Raw genomic sequence first — 9,660 nt, 5'->3', positions numbered from 1 at the left:
TGATGCCACTGGCAATGCGACTTCCTCGAACGACAGCACAATCTGACCACAGCCGTGGTGGGTGACAGCTGTACCTTGCATAGGTGGGGGGAGGGAGTAGTATGTGGAGACATAACTTTGTGGATTGCATTGTTAATCGAGCGCGCAACAATTATGATAATAATAAGGTGGTTTTGATAATAATAATAATAATTGTGATTCGTAATAGCAATAATAATGATTGTGCACGAAAAACCCGTGACGTTACAATCCCTTCTTTGTCCATCCACAAAATAATATTGACTCTCAGTTAATAAATTGATTCACTTGATGTACCTGACCATTTATCTCATGTTATTAAATTTCAAACATACAACGTAGACGCCAAATCCCATTTACATTCCAAACTTAGTTTGGACAATCAAGTGTGACTCTTTGCCTCCACTTTATCTTATTAACTTACCTATTTAATTTAATCATCTGTATTAATCGTTTTCGATTTTTTCTTACATAATATAATATTAATTAATATTAAAATTGTATTCATATGTTACTCTTTTATTGTTTTATACTATACTTAATTTTAATCTATGTTATATTTAGCCTAACTTTTATTGTCGATTGACGTTTATTTCAAAATAAAAATACAATAATAACTTAGATTTAAGTTACTGGTCGTATCGTTTATTATATCATATAACCATAAATGAAAAATTATTTATTAACATTTATGATATATTTATTCCATACACACATAGAAAATCTACATAATAATATAAACGCTGACATCATATTCAATAAATATTACAAAAATTAAATACGTTTACAATATTTTAGTTGTAAAGTTGCAAGTATCTTATAATGACTCCTACAGATTTGGTTTTATTTATGTATTGAAATAAACGACAATTGGCGTTTTCAAAAATAATAGGTGTTAAAAATATAATTAATATGTTGCTAGTATAATGTACATCATAATTGTAATTATAAAAGTAAATCACGCCACCGCGTATTATTACTCAGTGGTTATTACAATATACTAATTTTTAACATAATTCTAGGAACTTACATTTTTCATCCTTTTTTTTTTCAATACCTACAAAATAAAATAAGATACATAGTTTTAATATTATAATTACATATTTTTAAAGTTTTCTTTACAATACGTTAAAATTCACAGGAATATATTATTATCTGCTGAGTGAAAATTAAAAACGGCCTCTGTACTTAGTTTAATACCTTCAGAGTAGGTATGTAAATGGGCAAAGATTTGCGAAACTATAATTTTTTTAAGGACATTTTTTATAAAACATTCAAAAACGGACTTACATAGTTACATAAAATCATGATTATAATAATTAATGATAATATTTTCTTTATATAAGAATAATATAGATATAGAAATATTATTATTACAATTATATTTCAACATCTTTATTTTCTTAAATTACTAGAGTAGGGAACATTGCAATGTCCTAGTGGTACAATTAATATAATTGCATAAATTACGAGTTTGTGGGGAATTTTGTAAGGTTGATACAAAATAATGTGTTTATATTAGCATGTATGAATACACTCATAAATTAAATCTATCACTGACAGATTATTTTTTCTTGGGACTTGGTACTGTTACATACTTATGTACATAGGTATCAGGTAATACTTATGTGGTTTTATTTATGTATTAAAATAAACGAAAATTGGCGGTTTCAATAATAATATGTTTTAAAAATATAATTAATATGTTGCAAGTACAATGTACATCATAATTATTATTGTATAAGTAAATCACGCCACCGCGTATTTTTGTAACAGGATCATAATATCACTTGTATATAAAGACGACCATGTCCGTCATGTATGTCTTGTAAGCATAGAACTTACATTGTTAGAAGACAATTTACATTTCATACCGTACTTAGTTATGTGTTATTTTTATAGTGAAATATTACTTATTATTATTGTAACTAATTGTATTGTTAGTTTACTTTTGTCAATCCATATTGTAATCCTTATTCAACAATAGGCATTCATCATCACCCACAATAACTATTCTTTCGAAGTAACTACGCCTTTGCAAGTTCTTTTGGCCGGGGGTGGCGGCTGCCTGTGCAGTGAACGTTGGAGACCGCTGACTCAGTGGTTATTATAATATACTAATATTTAACATAATTCTAGGGACTTACAATTTATAACTTTGTCACGTTCTAAACATACAAAATAAAATAAGATACATAGTTATAATATTATAATTACATATTTAAGACGACTATGTATGTCATGTATATCTTGTAAGCTTAGAATTTACTTTTCATACCGTACTTAGTTATGTGTTATTTTTATAGTGGAATATTACTTATTATTATTGTAACTAATTGTGTTGTTAGTTCACTTTTGTCAATCCATATTATAATCCTCATTCAACAATAGGCATTCATCATCACCCACAACAACCATTCTTTCAAAGTTACGAATCAACGAAACAACGATATTACAAGCTCATAGGACCGCGACAATCGAGCCGGACCCTAACTACGCCTTTGCAAACAGCCCTAAATTTCAATTAAATAATTTTGAAGTTTTTAAATACATTTTATTAACTCTAATAAAAAGTACAACATTAGTTTTTAGATTTGTTATAGTTTATATGGATACAGATCGCATATTTTGGAATAATAATTCTGCACCTAATTTTAGGATAAGTTTAATAAAGGTTAAATTAAATATCTATATTAAAATAAAATTGAATGTATTTTTGGGTTATTTGTATTAGAATAGTTAACCTTGGGCTAACTGAAGTATTAAAATCACTAAATAACTACAATATATTGACAATTAATGAATTAGAATTTTACAAACAATTAATATAATCAATATAACTAAATTGCACAAATAGAACAATTTCCGTGATTATTATATAATATATGTATATGCAAGTATTACGATTCATAAAATTATAAATATTAATTTAATTATCTTTCAATTATGAATTATAATGAAAACTTTTTTAAAAATTTAAACTAGAAAATGTACGTAAATATAATTACCGTCCCATTTACTAAGGAGTTCTAAAAAAAAAAAAAATATAGGGTATTATGCAGTAGGTTAGGTAAGGTCAGATTTTATTATCTATAATTATTATAATATACTTTTTTTTTTTTTATTGTATTGAGTGCCAGAGGAGGAACCGCGTTAGCATTACTTCTCCTCCGACTCCCATCGTTTATTTATTAACAATTACATCAAAGTTAAAGTTAACGGTGGGACAGTCCCTCACTCGCTAATATTCACAAGAGTTGACTCTTGTCAACCAGATGACTGGAAGCAGTCGTGTACCGTTAGCGCCTGTGACATGTGGTACGTCAGGGGCACTAGCGGGACCGTTCTCCCAACCAACGTCCGATAAATGGGATGAGGAGCGGGTCCAGGACGCTTTCCTAGTGGCTTCCCATCTCTGTTGCCATGCCTCGATTGTCTGGGATCTTTCTTCTTTTTTCACGGTCTGTTTGGGCGGCCGTGGCTCGCCAGGCGTGATGTGTGCAAGGAGTCGAGACCGGATCCTGGCCTGTTCGAGGTCGAGTAAATCGGTAGGAACCGTAGAGGTCAGGACAGGGACGCCTCGTCGGAGACGGTGCGGTGTGCACGGATTGTTCTCAGCGCCGACGCTCTTTGTGGACGGATCAGGTTTGTTTTGGCCCTGGCTACCGCGGCCGCCCTATTGATCCAAACGGGGGCGGCGTACAACAAATCACTGTTTACCACGGAGTTGAGCAGCTTTCTTTTCCACTCGCAGGGGGCCACCTATGTTGTTCCTACAACGGACAGATCGTCGGCAAACCCTGTGAGCTGTACCGTAAGTAGCACCCTGTCAGAGAGCCACGACCCGAACATATCCACTAGCTATTCCGGAGTTTGAATGCCCCCAAGAGCGGCGTCGATAACTGGCCTCCTCAGGGAGTTAAAGGCGTTTTTGACATCGAGGGTTACCAGGATGCACAAGTTCTTTTGCCGGGGGTGGCGGCTGCCTGTGCAGCAAACGTTGGAGACCGCCGACTCAGTGGCTATTATAATATACTAATTTTTAACATAATTCTAGGGTCTTACTGTTTCTATCTTCTTCAGGTTCTAAACCTACAAAATAAAATAAGATACTTGTTTTTAATATTATAATTACATATTTTTATAGTTTCCTTTCGAAAACGGACTTACATAGTTACATAAAATCATGTTTATAATAAATAATGATAATATTTTCTGAATATATTAATAATATAGATATAGAATTATTATTATTACATTATATTTCAACATCTTCATTTTCTTAAATTACTAGAGTAGGGTACATTGCAATGTCCTAGTGGAATAATTAATATAATTGCATATATTACGAGTTTGTGGGGAATTTTGTAAGGTTGATACAAAATAATGTTTTTATATTAGCATGATTGAATACACTCATAAATTAAATCTATCACTGACAGATTATTTTTTTTTGGGACTTTGTACTGTTACATACCTATGTACATAAGTATCAGGTAATACTTATTTGGTTATTTACCATAGTTCATTTTAACTGTGCGTTTTAGTTAGTTTATAGATTACTGAATTTAAAATATTTTACTTGATTTTTAAATTTTCAATTCTACTCTACTTGAAATATTTTAATTAATTAATATCAACAATTTATATATTTTTTTAAAAATGTATTTGGTTACAACAAATTAGAGATGAGTATTGATTAAACACAGAAAATATCGATATTTAATGACTTATGAATCAAGGCTTACGAAAAAAATGAATATATTAATGGTTATAAATCAGCTATATAATCAAAAATGAATCACTTAGTGATTGGGTCCGCGTTGGCTATAATTTATTAATCATTTATTATTATTTGATAAAATAAAATATTAACCAACTTTAAAAAGGCTCTATTATATTTGTATGACTATAAATATTTAGATAATATAATATAGGTACAATTGTAGATATGACAATATTTTTCAAAAAATGTTTTATTTGTGTTTTTTTTAGCTTTAAAAATACTTTTATATTCTACAAAATCTGAAACCAGTGAAATCTATTGACGTTAAATCAGTGAAACAAAATGTATTATCATTTATCGATAACAGTTAAATTAAATACATTCTTACCGAGATTGTATGTTTTAACGGCATTTGTGTACTTATTTTTCACTATAAATACACAACACACGTGTTATATTTTAATGATTTATTAATTTTAATTGACGTGTGTGATGTTATCACCCCACTAACCAAAAAAACTTAAAAATATTTGTAACCCAATTTCATTAATTTGTAACTTTTTAAAAATTGAACTTCATCGTTCAGAAATTAAAACTAGTTTGTCAATGAGGGTCTAACTTCACGACAAGCCCCCTTCCCATCCATTAATCAAATCGATGGAAATTAAATTTATAAGTATCCTTATAATTTTTAATCATTTGAAACCAACTTTTTAAATTTTGTAATCTCACTGTATCAGAGTTATGTCCATTTTCAAATGGGTTACTTAGACAGACGTTTAGAGTGTCGATAGGATTGAACACTTTTATACCATTTGCAAACGCTAGGAGCGCTGCATGATTTAATAAATGGTTAATACTATTTAAAAATATAAAAAACAGTAGTAAGGAGAGGTGTCACACGTGTACTCGTAATATTATTCTGTCTGCTGTGAATTTCCAATACCTGAATTCACATTTTAATTAAATAATTTAAATATTAAAATTTGTTGGGAATCCGTCTAGGATTTGATGTGCTGAGCATATACATCAAATAGGTAAGTTTTATTTTGTATTTTAGCTATTTATTAAGGCATAACCATTTATTTTATATTTAACAAATTGTTTGCTCAATTATTGAATACTTACACGAAAACAAATACATACCTAATACCTATATGTGCAGTATATACACGTGGATTGTTATATTATTATAGTAAATGGTTATTCACACATCAAAACCAGTTGCCATTCTTTATTTAATATTATGATATTCTAAAATCCTGTTTTATTTTATTTATAAACAATTTTTGTAGGCCATGAAATGGTTTCTTGTCACCCTTTAAAAATCGGATGAATCTGATGAATCTGTTACTTCTAAAAAAATTCGTAAATCTTCTACTACAATAAGTGTCAATGATCGTGATATTCAAAACAATATTTTTGATATTAGTCAAAACGTTGAAAACGGGCCAAATCAACCCAACATTGCGTTCCCGAGACGAAACATCGGTGAAAAACAGAGAGCATTTAATGTTTTGTGGTATTCAAAATACGAATGGTTAGAATACTCGAAAATGAGACATTCGATATTTTGTTTTTACTGTCGCCATTTCACTAGGGATAATTCCGGCTACAGAGATGAAGTTTTAATTGTTAATGGTTATTCTGTTTGGAAGCATAATGGAAACATGTTAGAAAAACACAATTCTTCAAATATTCATAAACTGTCTCTTGAAAAATATAAATCGTGGATATCCGCTAAAAAAACTGGTTCTGTTGCAACAAAATTAAATACACAACTAAAAGAAGACATTTTAAAAAATCGGGAAATTATGAGATCGTTGATCAGATACGTGTTATATTGCAGGAGACGATAGATATTGGTTTACGTGGTCACAGAGAAACTAATAATTATATTGATGATAACGACGATGATAATTTTAAAACTCATATATCCTATACTTTTCAAAATAACGGTAATTTTATCGAGTTGGTAAAATTGCTTGGACTTGAAAATGACGATTTTAAAATAAAATTAAATACATTACCAAAAAATGCTAAATACACTTCAAAAACAATTCAAAATGAAATTTTCAATGTGTCATGTAATGTGATTTTAAAAAGTATTGTGAAAGAAATTCAAAATGGAAGTCATTTTTACAGTATTATTGTCGATGAAGCTAAAGACGAATCAAATATAGAACAAATGAGTATTTGTGTACGCTACATAAGTGACAATCGTATTAACGAAAGATTTCTTGGATTTCTTGAGCTTAAAGAATTGTATGCAAAAGCACTTGCCAATAGTATTCAACTTTTTTTGTGTTCTATTAATTTGGATATAAAAAATTGTATTGGCCAATCATACGACGGAGCTTCTGTTATGTCGGGGACTATCAATGGTGTTCAACAATATTTCCGAGAAATGTCTAAAAACCCATGCCCATATGTGCATTGCTATGCACACAGGCTCAATCTTGTTTTAGTAGATGCATCAAAACACGATTCAGCTATTCGTAATACAATTGGTATATTGGAAGCAATTTATTCAATTCAATCGTGTTCTTCACTAAGGAACAGTTTATTTTTGGAATCACAAGAAGACAGTGGTAAACAATTAAAAATACCACAGCACTTCGAAACAAGATGAGTTTCAAAGTACAAAGGGATACATTCCTTTAAAATACGTTTCAAAAGTGTTATTAAAGCTTTAAAAGAGTGTACTTTGAGTAAAAAATCAAAAGAAGCTGCAAAACCTAGAGGTTTATTAAACCAATTTGCAACTTTTGATAATTTATTGACAATTTTTTGTTTAGATGAACTTCTATTGTGCATAAACTCGTTGTCAGTTTATTTACAAACAAAATCTATAGATTTAAGTAAGTGCATAACACTTATTGAATGTACAAAAGATCAAATAAAAAGTATGAGAACCGAAAACAAAGTTCATGATTTATATGAAAAAGTAATTAAATCTGTAGAAGAAATCAGTGGTGAAATGAGCATCCCAGTTACGGAAAAGAGAAAAAAGAATGTATCATCAAAACTTACAGATTATTTTGTGACAAGTTCTATAAGACAAAATCAAATGGACATCATTTCTGAACACGAAATAAAAATGAGAAGTCAATACTTTGAAATAATTGACGATATCGTCATGGGAATGAACCGAAGATTTAAGCAAACAGAACTAATTGAAGCAGTGGAAGCCTGTAATCCAAACTCCAAAATGTTTTTAGCTTCGACACACTTATAAAATTGCCAGGAATTTCTACAGATAATCAATTTATTGAAAACTTGAGAGTACAATGTGATTTGTTTGCTGCAGATTCAAATTATATAGAAGCCTATTTATCATATTAAAGCATGGGAGCATCATTCTTACGGCTAGAAGAAGTGTACAGACGAGTTTTAGTTATTGCAATTTCAAGTGCTACAGCTGAAAGGAGTTTTTCTACAATGAGGAGAATTAAAACTTATAATAGATGGACCATGACCGGAAAACGTTTACACAACCTAGCACTGCTATCGATTGAACGAGAAAAAAGTGAAGAGTTAATACAAAATCCAGACAAAATTTTAAATGAATTTGCTAGTAATAAGTTAAGAAGGTTAAATTTTTCCATGTGACTGTATTTCAATATATATATTTTTTTAAACTATTATTATATTTATAACTAAATGAAAATTATTCTTTATTAAATCTTAATTTTACTGCATTATCTTATGTGGTTAAATTTACGGGCCCACCCAAAAAAATATTCCTGGATCCGCGCCTGGGTTAGATTGGTACAATACAAGAAAATTATCATTCCAGATACCAATTAAGACCCCTCCCCCCGAGAAGAAGTACTAGTTGCTTCACAACTGTCAAATCTGTATAAATTATAAATAAAAAAACCAAGTTCACAATTAGAAAATGAATAACTTAGCCAGATTTTGGTTAAAACAATAAACATAAGGTTAAAGGACACAGCATTACATCTAACATTGGAAAGTTTTGTACGTAACCCTCTGTAGTACTGACAGTAGCCAGAAACTGTTAAGTATAGTAGGCGTCTTGAGAGTTGGACTTTGGACCCGGTCGGCGCTGAGGAGGTTCTCCGTTTTTGACCCCGAGATCACTTTTGGAACACCATTCACATACTTGACACATAGCTCAGATTCACCATTAGAAGTCCGAAGATCAAGTTCCGTGTGTCAAGATTTTAGCTGCTTCCATTGAAGCAGCTCTTCGGTCTTGTTAATACGAAAAGCTTGAGGATATGATACTCCTTGTCGCTTAGCCTCATTAATGAATATAACTAGGTTGGCAGCATCATCTTTAGATTCAAAAATAACCTTAAGCAGGCGTACATTATCAGAATTGGCTTTACTAAGTCGAATATATTTATAGACCCTTGACGGCACATTGATATTATCACCGAGGAGTTCCTGCAATGAAACTTTATCCTATTCGGCCCTCTGAGAAATAGGAGAAGACTCAGACTCAGGGACACCATAGACCATAGTGTTGACACCGTTCACGCTCATAAGTCTCTTGCAAATTTGAGTGACAGTTGTTTTCGCAATAGCAGAATTGGACCCTGACTCAAGTGACGCTACCCCGTCGTTAAGCAAATCAACTTCAATACGTAACGCTGAATGTTTAGCTTTTGGATCCACAACTAGACACGAAAACTGTTTAAGGTCATTTTTCAATTCTTTAAGTTGAGACGCTTGGGCAGCAGCTTGTGATTTAATAGAGGACACATAGTCACCAAAAAAGGAGAGTATAGTAGATATCATATCATCTAAGAAAGTAGCGCTGGTAACTGACGCATTAGAAGAGGTTGTTCTAGGTCAGTTACGAAGGTTATTAGTAGGTGATATTTGAGCAGTATTATCAGTAGTTTTACCAGACGACTTGACGAAGCTTACAGTAGTGTTCAATG

Source organism: Acyrthosiphon pisum, chromosome X (assembly GCF_005508785.2).
Source record: "Acyrthosiphon pisum isolate AL4f chromosome X, pea_aphid_22Mar2018_4r6ur, whole genome shotgun sequence".
Lineage (NCBI taxonomy): Eukaryota > Metazoa > Arthropoda > Insecta > Hemiptera > Aphididae > Acyrthosiphon > Acyrthosiphon pisum.
The sequence above is the reverse complement of the archived record's forward strand: the minus strand, read 5'-3'. Positions refer to the sequence as shown.